The following is a 23,647-nucleotide window of genomic DNA, read 5'->3' as shown; positions in this document are numbered from 1 at the left end:
ACACCAGAAAAAATCCTCTGCAAAAAGAGTTAGAAACATGCCTTTTCTCTTATCTTTAAAAAATAAGCATCATATTTCACATCGCTTTTCCGTGCCACAACAAAACCAGTTGCATATATAGATATATATAGCTACTAAATGTATATCAGTTGTTGCTGGACTGGCAAGTCTGTGTTATTAATATTATCATTTTTCATTCCCAGTGACTCCCGGCCCCAGCAGCACCTTTTGCTCACAGTTTAGTAACCATCGCATGCTAGGAAAAAAACTTGTCATCAGCAAAAGATCAAATCCATTTAAACAATAATCAAAGAGGAAGAAAAAAAAAGAACAAAAAAAAAACAAACCAAAAAAAAAAAAAACAAAAGGAAGAAAAAAAAAACAGGACAAAAAAAGGAGGACAAGAATGTCAGCGGAAAGGTACTCACCGAGCGGGAGTAAAAGGGAGGAATAAAAATGAGAGTTACTATAAAATACAGTATGGCGGTGGAAGAAGGAATGAGGCGCTTTTTTTTTCTCTCCTCTCTAGTCTCTGCCTCCGGCAACCGCCACGTGATCCGGAGCCGGGCGGACTCGCAGCCGGGAGGGCGCAGCGGCGGCGCCGGGCGCGGACCCAGCCCGAGCCCAGCCCGCTCCGCTCCGCGCCCGCCGCAGCCGCCCGGCTTCGCCGCCGCCCAGCGCTCCGCACCGTGCCGCGGCAGCCGCCGCTGGCCTCGGCAGGTGCCGCTCGCCCCCGCGCTCACACACGCTCCTCTCCGCTCACTCACTGCTGCCGAGCGCGGGCACGCAGCCGGCCGCGCGGGCGGGGTGCGGAGGCGGGCGCGTCCTGCGCGGCAGCGCAACTTGCTCGCCGGTGCTGCGCGAAGTTATCGCCTGACACCGCCTGCCCGCCCGCCTGTTGCCCTCCGGCCGCGGCGCCGCCGGCCCCACCGCTGCAGTGCCTCTCGCCCTCGGGAGTGGGGCTGGCGGCGGGCCGAGCGGAGCGCAGGGGCGCCGGGGTTTGCTCGGGTGAGGGGTGCGGTGCCCCCGGTGGCGGCCCCGGTGCAGCGCCGGGCTCCGAGGCGTGTGCGCCCCCGTTACCCCTCCCGCCGATCCGGCGGGGGATGGGGGAACTGTGCGCGGGGGTACCGCGTGTGCGCGCACGGCAGGAGTAGCCCGCCGCCCTGCTCGCCGTCTGCACGGGATGCCAGCCCTGATTCCCCTCCGTGTGCGGGGGTGCCCCTCCCGCAGCTCCGGCTCAGTGCGGGTGCGCGGAGTACCCCGGCAGGCAGACAAGGCAGGCAGGGGCATCCCCTCTTGTCACGCCAGCTTCAGGGCACCCCTGCTGCCGGAGCAACAGGGGGGTGGGGGGGTTCCCCTGTGCCACTCGTGCTCCGGTGTGTGCGCAGCTCGGGGTGCTTCCGTGCCGAGCGCCGCGGTTGCAGTCGCTGTGCGCCCAAGTCGTGTCTGAGCAGCGCTGCTCCGGCTTCCTCCGGAGAGCGGTTCACGTGTGTGGCAGGGGAGAGGACAGGTACCACCGGTCCCATCCGTTACTGCTTCTGTTTCCGGGCCTCTGCCCAGCTACACGGCTCTCCCTCCTCCCGTCCTTCCAGCGGCAGGGCTGATGCTTCTCATCACAAAGTTACTGGCCCAGGTGGGAATTGTATTTTCGGAGGGAGTCACTCATCGCTGGATCCGCTCCCGAGAGCAGCCCGCAGGCGCGGGCAGCGTGGCGCAGGGCAGTGGGCTCCGGCCGGGGTGACCCCGGGTGTGCAGCCTCGCACGGCACCACAGCCCGCAGCTGCCCGCAGTGCTGGAAGTGTCTGGGGTCGAGCCCCTCCGCACTCAGGTGCGGCCCTGAAGCAGCTCCGTGGCTGGCCGGATGGCAGCTCTCTCTAACATACAAGAAATACACTGGAGCAGACCGTGTGCTACTGTTGCTGAGAGTTCCCTCAAGACGCTTGCTTTTCCCTTTTTAGCTCTCCTCGCTTGTCTCCTTATTAACAAACACAGCAGTCGCAGGAAGCGGCGGCTGGGGCTGAGAGCAGCTTTGCTCCGGCTCCAGCTGAAGCAAAACCTGCTCGGCATTGCCAGGCCACAACCCGCCACCTCGGCTGTGTCCTCACTTCACTGGCCCCCAAAACGTTCACAGCTAACAATCACCCACAAACTTACTTATTTACTGCTTCAGCAGTAGAAGAAAGAGCCACAAGAGGTAAATTAACAGAGGAATAGAAGTGTGCATCTGTAAACCAGGCACTGTGATGGAGCAGTCCAGCCAGTATTTTCCAATACTACCCTGCTCCCTTCTCCTCACTTCTTCACGCACGTTTTGTTTTTTTCTTTTTTTTTTAGAGCCTGTCTCCTTTCATCCAGGTCAGAAGGCAGGAGATACAGTCAGGTTATTACTCTACAAAAATTACTCTGACCAGTCAGAGGATGCCCTGCTATATAAAAGACTGGTGAGGGCACCAGCCTGCCTTCTTCACATCCTCACACAAAGATTTTTCCCTTGCCCTGACCATTTCTTTCTTTCTTTCCTGTTCTGTATCTCTTCCCCAGTGTTTCCAGAAAATGAAAAGAAATGCTCCCCTTCTTCTTTGCTCTCAACTTCCTTTATGAAGTATAAAAAGAACACTGGCCAAAGTCTAAAAATATATATAACCAGTTATGGTTTCTTGCTTGCTTTTTATTTTGGCACTTGGGCTTGTTTTAGCATTTCATAATTTTCTCCCCCTGCTATGTTTGGCTCTCAGGAGTAGAGCTGTACACCGGAGAAGGTTTAAAACAAACAGAAAAGCAAACTAAAGGAAGTCCTTAAAGATACAAAAATTTACAAGAAATTGGAACTTTTAGTGTGAAAATTACCCCACTAAACTATACAATGTTGCACGTACATATGACAATAAACTCAATCATATTGTCATCATAGTATCACAAACTATCATGTCTTGAGATTTCAGGTGGGGGAGCTGTATTTCCTTGGATGGTGCACTTCAATTTTGTGTAGCTCTAGGTACTGCATGCATAAATACAGTTGAATGACTAAGGTTTTTTTTTCATGATATTTAACACCAAAACAAGTTTGCAGAATCAAGGCCTAAATAACAATCCTATTTTGTTGTTGCTTTTCAGTTTCCACTCCTGTTTACGTACTTTTGAGCACATATGTCTTCCTAAAATAACAACAACAAAAGTTAAAGGATGGTGTTTTAATACTCCAAAGTTGTACAATAGTTCTGACTTGTAAATTATTTGTTAACACTTATATAAGGACCAGAACATGTACATTTTGGACAATATATTTTATGTATTATTTATTTAGTAGACTCTAAGATCGAGGAATAAGGTAAACTTGCAAATATGCATGTTCTTCTTTTCAATGTGTATGTATTGATTGGTTATTCTGTAAGGGAATTAAAAAGTCATTACAATACACTTGGCAAATTTGGATGTAAATACTGAAAGGTGCAAGACTTAGGGGCAGCTTCCAGACCAGGTCTAGAACAGTGCTGAGGGAATCAGAAAATGTAAAAAAATTACTTCCTCCTATAGTGAGCATTGTAAATATTGTAAAAATTAGCTGGCTCATAAGAACTTAGCTTTACCTAAAGCATCATCAAAGTATGCTTCTGTCACTTTTCTCCTTGCAATCCATTAAGGTGAAGTAAGCATTAGGGGGTAAGAGGTACAAGAGGTTTGGCAGGAATACATGTTTGGACTAAGTTACAAGCAAGAAAGAGCTGGAATAATGCTGTTTTCACATTCCAGGAAGTGTTTATTCATCAGTCTCTACCTTCTGGCCACTCCTGCTGGAAGCTTCCTCCCAAAGCAGTTGAATACTCAATGCTAGACCAAAAGGAGGGAAAGTTCAGCACATTGCACTCATTGTAGCTTATTTAAAAAATGTTCAACAAAGTATACAGTAAAAGAATGCAGTTCAAAAAGAAGGAAAAGTAGGATCACTTAGATAATTTTGAGAGAAATCCAATGCATCCGAATAAGCTGTCTGCTGGCATTTTTTAGGCTTTCCACTTTTTCTTCTGCAGAACGGCAACCGAGCTCCACTGCAACATGATTAAGAGTTATCCTTAAAAGTAGAAAAGAATTCTGAGCAGAACATATGTGAACCAACAATTCTACTCTTCTGCTTAGCTACCAGCAGAGAGTTGCTTCCTAAGGTTCCCAAAATATTGTACTACACAGCCAGTGTTCTGTGACTTACACTGCGCTTGCTAGTCTTTAGTCATGCCATGCAATCCCAATATTTCATATCCCTTTCCTGTACCTTTGCAGTACCATTCCCTTCCTCCCTTCCACCTCCTCAAAAGAGCAGAAATAAATATATTCTCAGATTTCCCTATTGCCTATAATCTGTTTTTCTTGATTGCATTAAATTTCTGGGCTCTCAGCGCAGTGGTGCTGCTGTATATATATGTTGCTTACACAATTTTCTTCCCTTTCTACTAGAGCTGGTATTGGAGAAACATACAGCTGGTTTTTTAATATCACTTTCAGTACACTTACACTTTCCTAAAATAAAGAAACTTCTCTTTGCAGGTACTAAGCAAATACTCGGAGTCCAGCACTAAGGTACTGACTTTGCACAGATCCATCACTATGACTCAGCAGCCTCAAAGCCCAAGCTCAAGTTGCAAACAGATGCAAACAGTTGTTGGAATCTCCTATTGCACTGTCAGAAGTCACCTAAAACAATACCAGATGCAAAAAATAGCAACAGTAATAATAATAAAAAAAAGATAAAATAATTAGTGGTCCTTTTTTGAAGATACAGCTGCCTGAGCCTGATTTAATGGCTAATTTGTCTGTAATCCCTTTTAGACCATCCAGTATAATTATAGGTTTATAAGGTTGAGATGGGTGTCTTTGTTTGTTTGTACATGTTGTTTATGTCTACCATGAAAAGAGTGAAGGGAAAATTAGTTGACTGGCAATAACTGCTAAATGAAAGAATTACTTGAAGTTAGCCAAGCTATTACATTGTTAAACTGCTAAAGAAAGAAAACTGCAATTCTCAAACTTTCAAATTACTATAGATTTAACTATCATCATTTAAATCCATTTATATATTGGCTTTTTTTTTTATTAAATTGCTACACCTTAGACAATATCAAGTTGAATTACTCCACATTTTTAAAGTACACTCCAGTTCTTGTGATAAATATGAGACATTATTTTAGAAAGAAGTTTCATTCATCTGTTTTTCTCTGCATGCTATCACTGTGTTTCTTGCTTTTTTTCTACAGATGTTTTGTTAATTTTAACAAAATTCTGCACTTTTTCTTCTACTTCTCTTACGGTGCTTTTAAGTCACTGTATTTATCTATACAGTGAAGCTAACTCAATTCTTCTTTAACCACCTTTTAATCTGAAATTTCCAAGTGTCTGAGCAGAATGCAGGTTAAAAAGTTCAGTAATAAATGACAGAAGGAATAATAGCAAAGCAGCTCTGTTTAAAGGAGAGCAGATAAAGTAGCTGAATGATACACCCACTATGTAGGGAAATGGAATGAAAAATAGGAAACACTTTCAAGGAGCCCTTTTTACCTGCTTTTGTTAGATGAGAGAGTTTTCAAAAGGGAGTTTTTAACTACTGAATGCTTTGTTCTGTGTAAAGTTCAGTCTTTCAGCCTGTGTATACTGTGCATTTTGAAACAATCCCGATCTGAGAACACAGCAAACAACAAGCTTTTTGTCCTTAAGCTACTATTTTCATACGCTATTTTATATACGTAAATGAAAAGTGACATCTACATTGAAAATCAGTAAAAATCTCATGTATCCCAAACATGTTTCCTAATTTCAAATTTTTTGCCTTTTGCTCTTTTAATGTGTTATTTTCCTGAAAGGGTTGATTAAAGAGTAGGACTTACAATAAGCATGTCTTGATTTGTGAGTTTTGCAGTAAGTCTGGGAACTGTGCGAGATAAGGCAGTTTATGACCAAATTCACTGGTCTGCACCATCTGGTCTTGTTCATTCATTGTCTATATGACAATCATCTTTCAGCCTTTCCATTGAAAGAGAATTCAAAAAATACTTTCAGAGGGTTTGTGTGTTTTTGTTTTTGTTTTTTTTTTTAATGTGTGGGTATTGTTTGTTTGTTTCAATTGTGTTGTATCACCAGAATTAAATAATGGCTGACAGCTGGCACTTCTGGTTGAACATGATGGCACTGAAAGCTGAGAGGACATTTATAGGGTTACTCAGACCCAGCACTGGAAAATATGCCCTTGCCTGAACAAGTAGTGACTCAAGAAGAAAAGAACATGTGATACAGAAGATTGAAAGGTGAGAGAAAAAAAGAATGTAATGAATTTCTGGCAATTTGAAATAGAGTTGGTGACACTTTTAAAAATTAATCTAAACTGAAAAATCCGTCTTTGGTAGGAGCAATGGGAGAGAGGAGCTTTGTCTTCTGTGAATCAGATCCCATGTGACAAACTGGGCACATAAAATGAACAAACATATATTAATCTTTTAAAGTTTAGTTTAAGTGATTCAGCAACCATAATGTGCCTTTGTGTGAGTCAGAACTCAGTTTACCACCCAAGTGCTCATCTCCCTAAACTTAACAACAGTCCTTGCTCTTCTTGCCTTCAGCTGCTTAAGTTTTCAGAGATGTGAATGAGACATGAGCTACACACAATGTCCTTCTTTACTACAGGGCATTGTTTTGCATTCTGAGTACCATTTGTGTGTTGCATAAGGCAAAGACAGATGAAGAAATAAATATATGACAATACAGCTGGACTTTATCATAATGGTTGTTCACTAAGAGGTGAAATAAGGTTGCATACACAATTTTAATCCAGGATTTTCCTGAAGAAAACAAATTGTGGTAGGCATTCAACTGTTCATAAACAATGTTTGCATGCAGGAAATGCACATATATCCATATGTGAATATAGGTACACCTGCATCACATATCCTGTTTCTTTTTTTGACTATGCATTCTAGTTATGAACAAGAGCTAATTTTAGCTAGTTAATGAGATCTGACATGATTGCAGTCCATAGCAGTACGGCTGGAGGGTAGAGATTTTTATATATGTTGTTTTATTCATGTGTTGTCCTGGAGAGGATTGGAAACATTATGTAAGAGTGTTAAGCCTTCAGTGTCAGGCTCTAGGCAAAATACAGGTAAAAAACTCCTTCAAAATAAACTTATATACATTTTAACTTTTTCTTTTTTAATGGAAAGACAATTTGTAATAGAGCATGTCTGACTCTAACCTCTGCCATCCCATCTGCCCTTCATAAATGCAGAGAATTTCTAGACAAGAGAAGATTTACTCTATAATTACATCAGGTAACTTGAGGCCAGTCATTTTGAAAAAAAATATATTGGCATTCTGAATAACATTTATTACTTTATCTTCTCTTATTTTTGTCCTTACACAAGCTCTTTTTCACAATCACAATTTATTTTCTTCATCTCCTATTTGTCAAGTGTTATATTCTAGGACAGCATCCCATTGCTCCCCTTTGAGGTAAATCACCTTGTGAGACCATCTAGACAGTCGATTTCCCTTTTTCCACCTTTCTCACTGCAGCTGCACTAAGATTGTTGGGCTTTTGTGTTTGGCTCTTTCAAACAGCTAAATCTCTGCACTGGTGCAGCTCTCTGAGCACCTTACATCTTATAAATGACTCAGGCAGCACACTCCCCTCTAGCCAAAAGGGAGAAAGCCTGGGAAACTGTTCTTGGGAATGATCCTCCTTCTGGTTTACATCACTAATTACTTCCATTACAGGATAATGCCCAAAGGCACAATCCAGCCTGAAATACAGTCATCATGAAACATAAAAATGCAATTGCTCTTAACAGAAATTATATAACTAGAACCATTTACAATTCTAAAGCTAAATGTCTTTGAAGTGTATGTTTCCAAATTTTAAATTTTTTAAAATCTTTTTTTTGGCAGTTGCCAATAACTCTCATTTATTGTGTTGGATGTGAATTGAGTATGTTACAAGCAAATGGAGACAAGATGTACAAAGCCATCCAAATAAATCCTATTCTTTTCTTTGGGATTAAAGCAGCAGTCAGAGCATGAATAAATCTTAGGAAAAATCAAGATTCTGCAAATCTGCTTGCTCTTTTAGATACGTAATTGCTGCAAAGACCACTGATACTCAAATCAATCTATATTCTGTTTGCCAGCTATTACCCAAACACCATCTCCCTCAAAAGAATGAAGACTGCAAATTTTCAGTGTGTGTTCCAGTTAAGATTAATAAAAAAAAATAGAAAACAAATTGCAAATTGTCCATGAAAACACCGTTTATGTAAGAAACTAGTATAGTCTGATCTTTAGAAACTCCATGTGATCACAAAATTTTCTTTTAAGTTCCCAACCCTTCTGACAGTCAAGCCCATGCTGTTCAAGGAATTAACAATTTAGGTATCACGAAAACTTCTGCTTCTCTGTTAAAATACACCTTTTATCTGAAAGAGGGACAAGTTTGTGCTCACTCTGTAATGGGTAACTTTGCTATTGTAACAACAGTCAAAGAAACAAGCACTTCATTGCTAATTGTATTCAAGTATGCTTACTTTGATATATGCAGTGTTTCCACGCCAGATAACAAAATTTCTTATGCAAGCTGTAGCATAACTGTTAAAAAAACCATACTAGGTAGAAGCAATGGGAGCTAGGGTAGCTCACACTTGCCTTAAAATTTCACTTTTCGCCACCAACCCAGCAGCTTTAGTATCTGTTTCTTTTTTTTCCACTGACTAAACCACTTCTCCATTTTCACACAGCAAATGAAAACATTTTGAACTGTATAATCTTAAAGCAAACTCCAGAAATATGTTAAGTAAAATGCCTAATCACACCAAAGAAGTAATACAAAATAAGAGAGTCAACTATTTAAGTGAATGCTGCCTGCTAGTAAATTTTGCAGGCCATATTTTCCTAGTCTAACTGGGAAATGCCTTGCAACTTTAATGGAAAATTTTAGATAACTTTCATTTCTTTTAGACCACAAAACAGAACATGATTACAAAGGGAGAAACATCACAGGTTGTTTCTAGACGAGATACCATTTTTCACTAGTACTTCATTTAAGAAAAAATCCTCCTTCTGTGACTTACAACTCTCAACATGGAACATTTTTTCTCAGTAGCAGACTTGCTCAAGTACAGAGGAATCGTTATCAGAGAACTTTGGATTTTGTCACTAGAACTTTTTCTTCATTTCTGAAAGGTACATGTGAGAAATACAACTACAAGCACCAAGGAGACTTTGGAGAAAAGAATTATTGATAGTCCTCTGTTGCTGCCTGTTCTGAGCTTCCCCTCCTCAAGACACTTGCCTCTGCCATGTGCTCTGAACTCCTTTGTTCCAAAGCAGGGGCAAAACCAAATGTAACTCAAACTCTTTAGCAGTGTCTGACTGGCCGGTCACCCTGGGTCTGCCCCCCAGTCCTCCCCTTTCCCCTTCTTCAAATAAAAGAGAAGACGAAAGGAGGCCCCACCTCTCTGGCTTTGCAACTCTTTCTGCGAACATCTCTTGTCGTCTGTTTCTTTTTGAAAGCTTCTAACTGCGGGAAATTAGGCGAGACCAGAGCTGTATTTCTCCCTCTTTGCTTCTGCTGGTGGTATTTGCTTTGCAGCTGATACAGTTTAGAGTTACTAAAATGCTGGATTGCTCGTGCTACCTCTCTAGGTTGCTCGAGGTTTTCTAAGGCATTGAACTACAAGCGCTAGCCGGTAAAAAGCTGAAAAGATACCCCCTCAGTCCTCTTTTTAGAGGTTTTTAAGAGGAACAATTATCAATTTCTCAAGATAGAATTATAGGTATTTACAGGAATGCTAGCTCTTAGCCAACACCTAGAAAGTAACCTGCAGTGCAATTGGTAGGAACAATAATTTAGCAATACCGGGATGAGCTTTGAATCAGCATGAAGGAAATGGTAATTAGGTGATTAGCTATATCAAGGGAAGGTAAAAGTAAATAAGTAGCCCAGTAATACTTTCTTCTAACCTTTCTCAAACTTGCCTAATATTTTTTCTCTTCTGTATTCCACAACATGACTGCAAGTTGGAATAAAATGCATTTCTATTCATATATTCCCCTTATCTACAGCCTATCTTACTTAATCATTCAAAAAGCAAGTATATATTCTCGGTTTATAGCAATGCTGATAGAGAGTTGCATTACAGCTTAGAAAGAATAATATAAACCCAGGAGAAACCAGTGGGTTCTGGTGACCATTTTTATGATTGAGAATGAGAGGGAGGAGAGAAGGAGGAAGTTATGAAAAAATGAACCGGTCTGCTAAAGTTAATAATGTTGATAATGTAAGCAATCTGCTGGAAATACTAATTGTTGATGGTTTGTAGAATCATAAATAGAATATAACCATTCATACATATAATTTGTAGGAATAAATAAATCCCTGCCCAGTAAATGTGATGTTCATTTATCACAACAAATTAATATTTTCACCTTCTGTCTAAACATAATCATCTGCATGTAAGAAGCATATTCTGTGATTGATATCTGATATTAAAAAAATTCAATTATAAAAAACCCTAAATCAATCTGAAAAGCAGTTCAACTTTTGATATAAGCAACATACATTTCTTACATGTCCATTTCCTTTTCAGAATGTACACACACATAATACACACAGAGAAGCATAACATACCATTCAAATAATTTAAGTCTGTAGGAAACCACCATTCTTAAAAATAACAGGAGTCTCTATATTGCAAGCATTCATTTGAGTGATCTTTTTACAAGTAGAGTATTGACTTAAAATGAATGCTTTTGTGAGTAAGCATTACTTACAATTACATTATTAAAAATTTGCAGGAAAGGCTTCCAACTCAGTGAAGATCCCTTTTGGCTCCCCACTGCTGCGAGCTCTGTGAGGAATTCTTACAATGTGGATTGTCATTAGCCTTTTAAAGCTGAAAACACTTCTGTAGCTTCATCAATATGTAAGAAAAGATCTCTGCTTTAAAAAGAGTTTGAAGTTTCAGGAAGAAAGAGTAATGGAGTAGATGGATAAAGAAATGAGCAAAGGCTTTATTGTGATACATTTAGCTTATTTGTCCCTTTTTAATTCAGTTTTGTTTCTTTGAGTGTGAGACTGGGAGTTAAACAATTAGGCTACCAGCAGGCATTCCACTCTGACTGCAGCCTAGACAGGGTAACCCGCCCTATTCTTGTGGATACTTGTCTCTGCATCCCCATCTTTCTCCTGCTAGAGGTTCTTCATCTTCAGCGACACAGTTGGATATCCAGTTGACCTGGTTTTGTCAAAATGATCCAATTTTTTTTTTTTTTTAATCCACAAGTGTTTATGCAGGTAAGGATCACTAAATGTGATTTATGCATGGAATTATCCGGGAAATCTGAAGTAATGGTATCAGCTGGAAATGTTTAGTGGTGACAAGTAATCATCTTGTAGATGGCAGACTTCTCATTGTGTAACCAGATCAGCATATTTAAGTTCACATTATTTAAAAAAAAAAAAAAAAAATCCCAAACCATAATGGAAGATATAGACTCAAGAAATTCTAATGAAATTTGGAGAAGCTGAAGAGGAGGTTTGAATTTGGATAATAAGCCAGCAAATAACCTGCAGAGTGGTTTAGAAGATAAGTAAGGTGCATTTTTTTCAACATCTTTTTGAGCATTTTTGAGAGAGGGAGAGAAAATACGCCATGTAATAGAGGTTAGGGAGAAGCTGCAGGAGATATAGGTGAAATCTGTAAGAATTGGAGGAAAAAGGATAGAGAATTAAAGCTAACAGGAAGTCATGAATGCATATATGGAAGAAGCACTTGAGGATGTAAAGAGTAAAAAAAATTAGTGTTGGATTTTATATTGCTTGAAGTAGGAGAAGAGGAACATTTTAGGTCAGGCCATAGGCATTTCTAGTAAAGAGAGTATGGAAAGGAATTTTTGAATTCAAAATTGCAGAAATGTAAAAAGAGTTGGTAATCACAGAAACCAGTTGAAAGTTTTAAGATAAGAAGGGATGTGCAGGATATTGACCTGATAATAAAAGTGGAGTGTGCGTTAGAGTAGTAATATCCCTCTTGATAATTTCCCAGAGATTGCCTGTTGGCATTTTTCGAAAGTTAAAGTAGAAAATCATGGTTTGTGAGGTATTCATCTGTGTCTGCTGAGATTTTATTCAGTCTCAGAGCATGCAGAGTGCTTAATAGACTTGGTCAGGAGACAGGACAATTGGCTACAGGATAGGAGTAAGGAACACAAGTTACCGCAGTAATGTCTGTTTTGTGTAGCTATGTCATTGAATTGGCAAATGGAAGAGTAAAAGGAATTTCATTTTATTTGATTCATGAATTGGTAACTCCTTACCACGGCAGCTGAATCTCTTAAAATATTTAGATTTGCTTTTGTAATCTGTTCAAAGACTAAAGCACTCTATTGTCTCCCCTTTTCCAAAGACAGGGAACAATCATAAAGTATGTCTCAGGAGTATCTCTAATTCCCAGAGTCTGAGCCTGCATAAATGAGAGTAAAAAGCTTTCTTCAGTCCCATAGAATCCCCTCTGAATCAGTGGCTGAATACAAAATAAGTGTGCATGGAGAAAGGAACACTCTTTAACTGTCTTTTCAGCAAGGATTGGGTTCTGGCTCACACATGGTTGACTTCACAAGTAATTTTAGCTATTTATGCATAGATGGATACATCTTTACAGAGAAACAGAATTTTACAGTGCATGTGTTTGCAGCACATGTCCTCTGTGTGTGAACAAATTCAGTAACTTCTTTTTGTTATTGTGTAATTCTTTGTCTACTGTAATTAGTCCTATGCAAATCTTCATTGCACAAAGAAGCATGCAACACATTTATGTACCCTCTCAATGCATTGTAACAAATGTTAGAGGGACTGGAAGATTACTAGACCATTAGAACAGGATGAAGAACAGAGCATGGAGCTGATGTTCAGGTTCTTCTCTGTTTCCACAAAATTCTCTCTGTTTTCACTAAATTTCCTTACTCAAATGAGACATAATCTCTCCTGTAAGAGACATACAATGTGGTTGCAACAAATTTCTGTAAGACATCTTCAGTGTCTTCTACTTAGACTAGCACAGATTTGTCACAATGAAAATACTTTCCTATTTGGGGTTTTCCTAAGTGGAGAGGAATCACATGTGGTAATACACACTAACAGAAAACAGTGTATATATAGCCCAGGAAAACATTTACTTCCTTGGGGATAATCAAGGGACCTTGGGACTAGTAGCTTTTGTGTTTGTAAATAGGACTCTTCAATATCTACATATGAGATCTACAGATAATATGGTGATTTTTCTCATGGACAGGAACACCGTGTTTTCTAATTTTGAAATATTGAAAGTACTTCTGCTATACACTCTTTATCTGTAAATGGATCCTCTGAAACAGGTAATAATACAATAATACAAAATACCCTAATGTTCCTTGCTTTGTCACGAACACTGCCTAGGGACTTTCAAGGATTATAGAAAATATAGCCTCTAGTTAAGATTGTGCATAAATAAACTATTCACAGAACTGAAAGACACTAAATACATACAGTGACTATCAATATTATGCCTTAAAGTATTTTCTGCACTGACAGTGCACTAGTTTCTCTTTATGGAAAATTGTGTTAAAGTAACCTGGAGACAAAGGGAGTTTGAGAGAAGCCAGGACAAATCCCATGTCTTCCCTCCAGAAAGAGGATGTGACAAACAAGCAGCACTCTACTCTGTATTCCCCTTCCTTGAAAAGCAGAGGAAATAAAAGGTTATGAACTCTTAGATGCCTGAGAAACCCCACCATGATCCTTTGTTTTAGCAAGAAAAGGTAAAACTGCATATGTGGGGTAGTCAGCATCTTTAAGGACAGATATCCTTGGAATGCTGGTCTTATTAAAGGAAAAGCATACCCAGGTAAACCTTGTACAACTGCAAGGGTGTATAAAGGGAATAGACTTTTCAATCAGACTTGTAATTCTTTCTGAAATCTTGCTCGGGCTTTTTTGTTTGGTTGGTTGGTTGGTTGTTTTTTGTAGACCTGTGTAGTTCATCAATTTTGTATAGAACAACAGCAATTTTTTTTCTTTACTTTTCATCAGTGACGGAGGTGCTGTCTGCCTTTGGGAGCCTTCCCTGTATGTGCTAATGTTCCAGGCTTGCTTTTATGTGAAATCGTTCAGCTGAGCCAACATAATGACAGTTTCTACAGAACGGAAGAGGGGAAGGTGTCACATCTGACTCAACCAAAGGTGCTGTCAAAGCTTGGAATTTAATCTTTGAGATTATTGCTAAAACTCAGAGCTCTAGGGTCAGGATTTATGCTTCATAAAAGTCAAGTTACATAATTATTTAAAAGCTCAGTGGTCAAAACCAAAAATTTCAAACTTCATCTGAGCACAGCTTTTAATAATGTTAGTCATTTTCATAAATGCACAGTAAAATATATAGAGTATGGTTACTGACTGAATGGGTATATTTTCCTGATGATAAGAACTGGTAAGTCAGTTAAATGCATTAGAGTGGTATATAAAACTTTTGAATGATGTTATTCATGAGGCAACTGCCTAGTCTCTGTGTGCAGAATAAGCTTGTGACAAGAAGGCATGATCAAAGACAGCTTAGATATGTATAGATCAATGCTTAAACTCCCAACTATAGTGAATGGTCCCTGAGAAACTGAGCACTGTGGAGGAAAACAAATGAGTTCAAGATTATTTATGTACATTTGAGTTTCTAAATGTTTTAACGAAACATGGGGTTTTTAAAATTCCTTTATTATTTAAATTTTATTAGGAGTTTTAATACACACATATTTGTTCTTCTTTTTGGAAAAGAAGCAACAGCTTGTGCTCTTTGATTGTCGTACTTTTTAAGATGGAATGTCAAAATTGGATAGTTTCTCTAAATGTGTTTATCAGGTCTTTACAGATGCTTTTTTCAGGCAGCCTGTAGTGTGAAAATAAATCTGGATGTTTGAAAGTATCATTAAACCTCTGCTTCTTGTGGGACAGTTTCATATTGCTGGAAATTTGCTGCCTGACTTTTGTTGAATCAGTGATGAATGACATATGTATTCAAACATCTGAAGTTGAATGTTTTGAAAAATACCATTTTGTAAAAACACTAGACCATATGAATAAATAGTTTGAATTGTTTTTCAGTACATTTACTTTTATGAAATTTTACAACCATTGATCAGGTCTTAAATCCAAGAAATAAAGATTTATTTTGTTTATTCTATACAGTCACTTGTTTCCTTATACCAGTTTTTTAATTCCCCTTATTTTAACTGTCTGTATGAGATAGGGACTGATTCATAAAACACCATGTGTATAGACTTTGTCTTTGGTTTTATCATAGAACCATAAAATAGTTTGGGTTAGAAGGGACCTTTAAGATCATGTACTTCCAAAACTCTGGCCACGGACACAGGAACCTTCCACTAGACCAGGCTGCTCAAAACCCCTATCCAACCGGCCTTGGACACTTTCAAGGATGGGACATCCACAACTTCTCTGGATAACCTGTTCAAGGGCCTCACTACCTTCACAGTAACAAATTTTTTCCTAATATCTAAATCTAGACCCACTCTCTTTCAGTGTGAACCACTTCACCCTTGTCCTGTCACTACATGCCCCTTTAAAAAGTCATTTCCAGCTTTCTTGTAGACTCCCTTCACATACTGATATAAATATAATATAATATAATATAAGTCTTCCTGGAGCCTTCTCTTCTCCAGAATCTTCAATTGCAACTCTCTCAATCTTTCCTCATATAAGAGGTGCTCCATTCCTCTAATCATCTCCATGGCCCACCTCTGGACCCGCTCTGGCAGGTCCATGTCTTTCTTGTGCTGGGGACTCCAGAGCTGGACACAATACTCCAGGTGCGGTCTCATGACAATAAAATCTTTCTACAAAACATGATCTTGAATATTTTTCTATACTGCATTTTGATAAATAGTAGAGAAACATCTTTCCATAATAATTGAAATTGTATTTGGTCTTGTGCAAATCAAAGCAGTATCTGGGTGGTTTCACTAAAAACCTTGTTTTCTAGTGCTATACTGAACTTTCAAATCTATGAAAATTATTTACTCTCTTCTATAATTGAGGTCACTTTCACAAATTATTAGTTTCTAGCACACAACTAATTCTTACATCTTGTCATTTATAGCATCATTTTTGTATTAAAGAGAGGAAATTATTAGGAGAGAAGGAGATGAACCATGAGGTTTCCATCATGTGGAAAACATTACCTCTGTTTTCCATTCCTTCTTTTTTAGATGTGGGGCTGATGTGTCTCATTAAAGCTACACCAATATATTTTAAAATCTTATATATTAAACTTCCCACATGCATCGTTATATGCTTGAATAGGAATTCAGGATTTAGTTCATGCGGTGTTATTTCTTTAATAACTCATTTTAATCTTCTACTAAAGGTCTGAATCACAATAGAGAAATTCTAACTTGAATGAGGAAGATTCATTGCATCACCTCATTATCTTCTTATCATGGTACCTCTTGTTTGTTAATGTAAGTTAATGGTAACTTTAATGATATGTTAATGTCTATAAGATCACACAGATGGTGATCAAAAACAGTTAAGGTTTTTGTCTTTAGCTGTTGGAGTTGGATTTAGGTTCTTTGTAACTACTGTGATAGATTGTCTAGTTCATCAATACTCAAACACTAGAGAAGTAAAAGAGAATAGATTAAAACAGAACAAGTTGCTAGAACACTGAAAAAAGAAGTTGGAGAGGATTCTTTAGAAGTGGAGTCTTTTTTTGAGCTGGAAGTTAAAACACAAGTGCTCACATTGCTGAAGGCAAGACAGGATGTATTACAGCCCTCTTAAGTATTTTTCCAGAACAAAGTATCTTTAAATAGTTGTCATTAAAAATCACTATTTATTACATATGATTTCTGCATGAAACTGTTCTTAACATAAAGTGATTGAGAAAAACAGTATTTTTCAAATGCTGTGGCTTAGAAGATGCTGCAAAGAACGTTTGAGAGGAATGAGTTCTGAATTTTCAAAAGAAAACTATAGACGAGATGATGATGATTATAGCAGATTCTTTTAAAAAAAAACATATTAACATGGTTTTCTTAATGACATGAATTTGACAGTGTTTCCATAAAGTCAATGACACATCTAGAAAGGAGAGACCTATCATAAAAAAGGTAATTAACATGGAAATTCTTTTGGACAGGAAACTTAATGGAATAGTATTTGAACAACTTTTTCTCTTTTACACCCACTCATTCTGTTGGGAAAAAATCCATACTTCTTACTTTCCAGCTAGCCAGTCCCTGCCAAATCCCTGTAGAGGAGTGGCAATATTCATGCTTTTCTGAAAGAGACTTGATTGCCTTATTCCTGACAGATCTTGACATATTCCCACATTGACTTCTAAATGTGAATAGATTCCGACAGTTAAAAGTGGGAGACAAAATAAGATTTTAAAAGATAGTTAAGCAAATACAGCAGAAATAAAGCTCATTCTCATGATGGGTACCATATAAAGATTTAATCCCTCACTTTTGTATTTTACTCCATGTTGAATCCTGACCATAACAGAGCACTCATAACAGAGAAGTAATGCAACCAGGCAAAAAGATTTGTGATGAACACTCATTTTGAAGGGAGAAGGTGAAACTGGTTTGAATTATTGAGAAGGGAAGAATTATCGAATACAGTTTTTCTAAGGAACTCCTATCACTTTTGTTCTACTTTCAGAGTCAGAGTCTCATTTTATTTCATCATGAATACTTTTCATTTATAAAGTTCCTACCACTGTAGTATGTGAAGCCATGAAAATAGCTAGTGGATTAAAACTGTGAAAGATGCAGGCAAATCAAAGAGTTTAAGTTACATGATTCATACACCCAGACTCAAAAGACTGTCTCTCAGGGAATTACATTATTCAGCTACTGAATTATTGTGTAAGTTCTCTTTACTTCTGAATTTCACCTATGTGTCCTGGGGCTGTTTGAAGCCGTAGAGGATTAGATAAAGACATCAGGTGACTTTACTCTTGTTGTAGACACTGCCGTGGTCTGCTAGGTTTTGGGAGGTTTCTGTCTTCTGCCTCCCGCACCTCCATTTTTCTTCAGCTCTGTGGCACAAGTCCTCTCACAATCCTCTCCTTTGGCAACTCACTGCTCACTGCTAAGTGCCCCATGTCAACACAATTTTTTCAACCACACCTCTGCCCACTACCTAGAGTCAGACACAGTCGAAACACTGATGCCCTAATTCCTCTGTATGGTATGAATGGAGGAGAAGGTTCAGTGGGTTGTGTGGGGAATAGAAAATAAATCTGTTTTTTTGCTTTAATTTTGACCAGGGGTTGACAGTTTTACTGAGAGAAAAACTAGCATTGAAGAAAGATAAAAAAATCTGTATGCTCAGTCATAGCTCACACAGCTTCACCAAGCCCTCACCATTGGGAGAAATACTGATACAATACGAAGATATTTTATGATATTGTACTGTTGGGTATCAGCATCTTGAAAGATTCAAACAAAAACATCCAGAACTGCTGACAATAAAAATGCTTATGAATCTAGTTCATTTGGCCTTGGAAAAAAGATGTGTGGGAACATTTATGGCATTGATTCCCAAAACAAAGTCATCTCAGCTACTGGCTACAGTTTCACCTTCCTCGTTGTAGAAGTGGGTACTCAGAGACCTCTGAAGAGCAACTTCTTCAGTGCAGCTACAGGTCAGTGCAATGTTATTCTTTTCTAGTTATTCAATTCCATGAATAAAATGCAGAATATAAGGAAATAAGGAATTTAAATGAAATTAAGAAATTGAATATATCTTGACCTGTTTTTTTTTTTTTCCCAAGCAAACTTTACAATAGCTCTTAAATTCATTTGATTAAAAAATCTAGTCAGCGGGAGTAACTGCAAAAAAATTATAGAGCAAAGTTGAATTTTTAGTGTAAGAATGCATTTTATACAAACAGCAATTGCAAATGCAAAATAAACACTGAAATTAATTTGACATAAAAAGTCTATGTTAAACAGGTGTTGGTATATAATCAGGAAACGTGAGAGAAAAAAAGCTGAAAATTAATTTCAACATGCCTAATGAGGCAAAGAGGCTTAGAAGAAATCCCCCCCAACTCACTCACAAAGAACAAAGAAAACAATTGTTCTTTCCAGATATGTCAGCTGGTTTTTGTACACTTGTTAAGTATCTTGTTTTACAAATGCAAAGATTAACAGCTTATTTTTCTAAAGTTCTGACAGATTTCATTATATTTGATGAAATCCTCCTCTGTGTATATAGCTGGAATAATCTCTCCACGTACATTCCTTCTTCACATTCCTTATAAATTTATTTATTTTTGTTGTTTCCAGTTTGAACTCTGGGAAGGGAATTAAGAGCGTAACTCGAAAAGCATCCTTATGTACTGCAGTTTCTACTGTAGGATTTGTGGTTATTTATTGCAGGTAGTGAGGGGAACATAAGGAGATGCTGGAATGCTACAAAAAGCTCCTGTCTTGCAAAACAAAATTTAATTGGAGGCATTAAATTAAATTAAAAATTCTTAGTTTAGGGAAAGTTGTTCTCAGAAATCTCTTGCCTACATTCAGCAGGACTCCAATGGCAGAATACTTTTCTGCTATAATTAATTTCATCTCACTAGATATTCTGTGACAGGCACATTCAGGCTTCCCCACTGGAAATATATTTTCTTGTATACAGGGAGCGTTTCATAATGAATGAAAAAGTAAGGAATTCTTGAATCTAGACATTTCACAAGACTTGATCAGGGTCTTTTAAAGACATCAGCAATAGACATCATCGTGTTAAGAAGTCTTTCTGGAGGAAAGAAGAGGAAATTTCAGTCGAGTTCACTGTTTATAACCAGACTGGGAAATGAAGGTAATTATTCTTAAAATCAATTTCTGCTACAACACTAAAGTACAAAGACAGCTCATTCTGGCTGAAATCTTCACAGTTAGGAGGTAACTTGTATATATATATATATATATATATATATACACATATAATATATATAATATTTAACTTATTTTCTTCAAGCCTACATTACTGAATTATTAGTTTCATCAGTATGATGAAAACACTTCAGACAAAGTGTAGACCAAAATACATTTCTTTCTGTGACTTTCCATAGGAGTCTTTGCTACCTTTTTGTAGGTGAGTTGCATGGTGATATTGACAAATTCAAAAATAATATTATTCTGAAGAAAACTCCCTAAACCAAAACTTTTTCATACCAGTCTGTATGGCTTTGTGGGCAAAAAATGATGAAGACAACAACAAGTTCAGTACAGAATTCTGAATTAGCTTTGATAAAAAGTAAACCTAGAACATCAAAGCATTAAACATTTATTCCAGTATTTTCAGGTTGAAAATACAACTTCACAATGTCTTTGATGTCATGATTTTCCCATTTCACTCATCTGAAGTGAAAGACTATTTTTTTCAGTTTGTTTGTTATTCTGAAAGTTTCTTGTTACCCTTAAATCCTACACTAGACTTTAAGTACAAAAAAGGTAGAGTGACCATGCTGCAACAGATCAAAGGCCTATCTAGAGCTGTATTATTTCTGAAAGTTGTCAAAAACACGTATAAAGGTGAGAGTGTCAGAACATACGACTGAACAAGAATATATGATACTTTCTCTGATGGCACTCTTCTAACCTCTAAGCACTCTCAAGAACTACCAGAGTTAAATATACCTTTTGTCTGTTTATTAGCCCTCATACATGATAAAGTCAGGCCTTGCCTTGAGCTTATGCAACTTTTAACATCTTTTCATAAAATGTTTCATATCTCAGTTACCTTTTGCACATAGAACCACATCCTGGTGTTTGTTTTGAATTTCCTTAGCATTCTAGTAGTGTCATCTAGTCCCCCTTGCAACAGAGTCTTCGGATACCAGATGATGCCTGGGATTTTTGGCAAGATTGCCTCAAAATGTTACATTTCAAATGAAACTGGTGTTGACTGGGGTGCCAGTAATACCATGGAAGTTCACAGTTTACTTCAACCTGCATTTCACAAAACTACTTACAGGGAGAGGTTTGGTAGTTGTTATTTTGGCTACAGAAACTACCTGACAACATCCCAAGAATTCCTTGAGTAGTTGAATTTACTCTGGCATTTTTACCTGTAAATTTATTCTTACTTCCTCCTCCCTTCATACAAAGCTGTGTGTGTACATTGGAGTGCTTCACTGGTGAAGTTTCTAGGTCTTGTCTCCTTTGCCAGACTTATGTCTATCCTTCTAATGCTTTATTCCTCTTATCTGTTTCATCTTGTTATAAGGCCTGGAAGACACTTTTTTAGTTTAGTCCATAGCATTTCTGGCTTTGCTCATATCTGGACCAGCATAGAGTAATTTTTAATATAGGACCCTGAGTGTCTTTCAAAATTAATAATGTCATCATAAGAAGTCTTTGAACAGATCTTAATTCAATAAAATTTAGCAGTATGCATGAAGTCTCCCAATTTGTTCTGAACTTACTCCTTAACTTGGAAGAGAAATCTGTTGGAAATTAACTTTTTTTCCTCTATGTTTTTGGAAAGTATGTGAGAAGAAATTATCTTTGTAGGATGGGGAAAGTTATATTCATTTTCTTATTTGGTTATCTTGTGTTGTAGCAGTAAAAATTAAATTGTTGGTTTTATAATACATGATTACTTGTTAACTATATGGCAAGGCTAAAGCCTAAATCTTGAGATAAGAACTTTTGCATATTATCTACAAATCAAAAGCGAACAATCTAATCAAATGAAACAAGACCAAGGAAATAAAGCCCTTGCAAAGGACTGGAAGCAAAACAAGCCTTATTTCCCCCAAAACTAGCTTCTAGATTATGTGGAAGTTATTTTTTCCTTCTTTTAAGTATGAAACCTGAGGGTTACTAACATGCAAATCAAAATCCAAGAACCAAAGCTAACCTTTTTATTTTAACTTGGGGATGTTTTCAAGATTTCTGTCAGGGAGATTACCTCAGAATATCTGAATGGATTTAATTTATTTAGCTGCTTAGTATTGGTAAGCCACATTGCTCTGATCTGCCATAGTAGAAAGGCAATATACTGGCAGAGCACTGGTACAGCTCCTAACAACACCCCAGGAGATTTTCCTGGTTTCCCCAGTCTGCTGGGAAATGCTGACTCATTCAGGGCAAGCCACTTCTCTAGATATCTCAAGTTTCTCCACCTGTTAGATAGGACTAATAATATCAGAGATGGCAGATCTGTTTAAGAAAAATACTGAATTTACCAGAAATACACAGATTCAGAGAACTGTAACTACTCAGAAGCCATGATATAAACCAGCTGAATCAATTAAAAAATAATAATAAAAATTAAAATAATATAACAACTCACTACTTGATTGCAATCCAAAATAAAGAGGACACAGCATGCCTACATTTACTATTAAAGGGTAATTTTCAGTTTGACATAAAATTTAACTTTGTGTGTTGTGCTTTGTTTTGCTGTTTGAGGTCACTCACCTGCTCACCCTTGATTTGTGGTTCAGCACAAAACAAAAACATCTAGTTTTTTAGAATGTGAGTAGAAAAAGGCATGAAGGGCTTTGAGGACTCCTGAATGCTTCATAGTCAACTCTTTCTTTCCAGGCCTATCATAAAGGATAAAGGATAGGACATCAAGATTTCACAAAGTGCTCCTTCTTTCAAAAAGTCCATAACTAAAAATGTGAAATATTTTTTAATGCGTCAGTGAAAGATCTGTACTTTATTTTACAAAATATTTCTTTCTTCTATATGATATTTTTTCTATTGCCCCTCTGCAACGTGTTATAATTGACACATTAATGTATTTGAACAAACCTTTTGAAATTCAGAGGAAAAGAAAGAGGAATCTCCTAACAACAATAAGCTCTTCCTGAGACAATGGAACACTTATCCATATTTTCTGCAAAATATCAGAAGATTCAAGACTTCCTAACTGAGCAAGTTAAGGAGAGACACTACTCAACAATTAAATATATAAACCATCTCTCTTCTGCAAAGCAGGAAGTTTACCTGTGACTAAATTCATCACACAATTAGCAAAGTTAAGCAATTTTTTTTTAGTATTAATTAAAATTCTAATGGTTTGTAATAGGAGAAACTGAGATTTTCACAGTAATGTGTTGTGCTGGTTTTCAAAGACTCAGCAGGGAGACCAAGTCCCCTTAAACCTCCCCATTCTTGACAGCAGAGATAAAAATACTGAGAGGTTATACATTGAATCACAATTTACTGGAGAACTTGCAATAAACACAATTATAGTAGTAAAAGATTGTACAAAAGAGGGAATGGTTTAAACAACAAAGATACGGTGTCATTGCCCCCACCTCAGAACAACTGAAGAAACAAAACCAGCAGTTGCCAAACTCCTGGGCTGGACTGCAGCTGCAGCAGGGTCCCAGGGAGGCTTTCTCTTTGCTGTGGCAGTGGTGGTGGCAGCGCTGGAAGGCTATGTCTCCCCAAAGTGTTCCAGGTAGTGGATACCTCTCCCGAGAGCCAGGCAAGAGAAGAGGGACGCTCTACTTCAACCCAGGGTTTTTAGAGGGGACAAAACCACTGCCTTCCACAACTGGGGCAAGAAAAAAAGTTCTGCTTCTGGCACCTCGGTTTT

At 38.1% G+C, this 23,647-nt stretch overlaps 1 protein-coding gene across 2 annotated transcripts in view; it reads right to left on the bottom strand.

The window, feature by feature from the left end:
- Nucleotides 1–636, bottom strand: part of RALYL (RALY RNA binding protein like) — a 386,418-nt gene extending 385,782 nt beyond the window's left edge. For both annotated transcript variants that reach the window (XM_032128423.1, XM_032128430.1), the window contains exon 1: nucleotides 429–636. The gene's annotated coding sequence lies outside the window, so the exon portion shown is untranslated. The remainder of the gene's footprint in view (nucleotides 1–428) is intronic.
- Nucleotides 637–23,647: the final 23,011 nt, after the last annotated feature.

The sequence above is a fragment of the Corvus moneduloides genome, chromosome 1 (genome assembly GCF_009650955.1).
Source record: "Corvus moneduloides isolate bCorMon1 chromosome 1, bCorMon1.pri, whole genome shotgun sequence".
In the NCBI taxonomy this organism is placed as follows: Eukaryota; Metazoa; Chordata; class Aves; order Passeriformes; family Corvidae; genus Corvus; species Corvus moneduloides.
The sequence above is the reverse complement of the archived record's forward strand: the minus strand, read 5'-3'. Positions and strand labels throughout refer to the sequence as shown.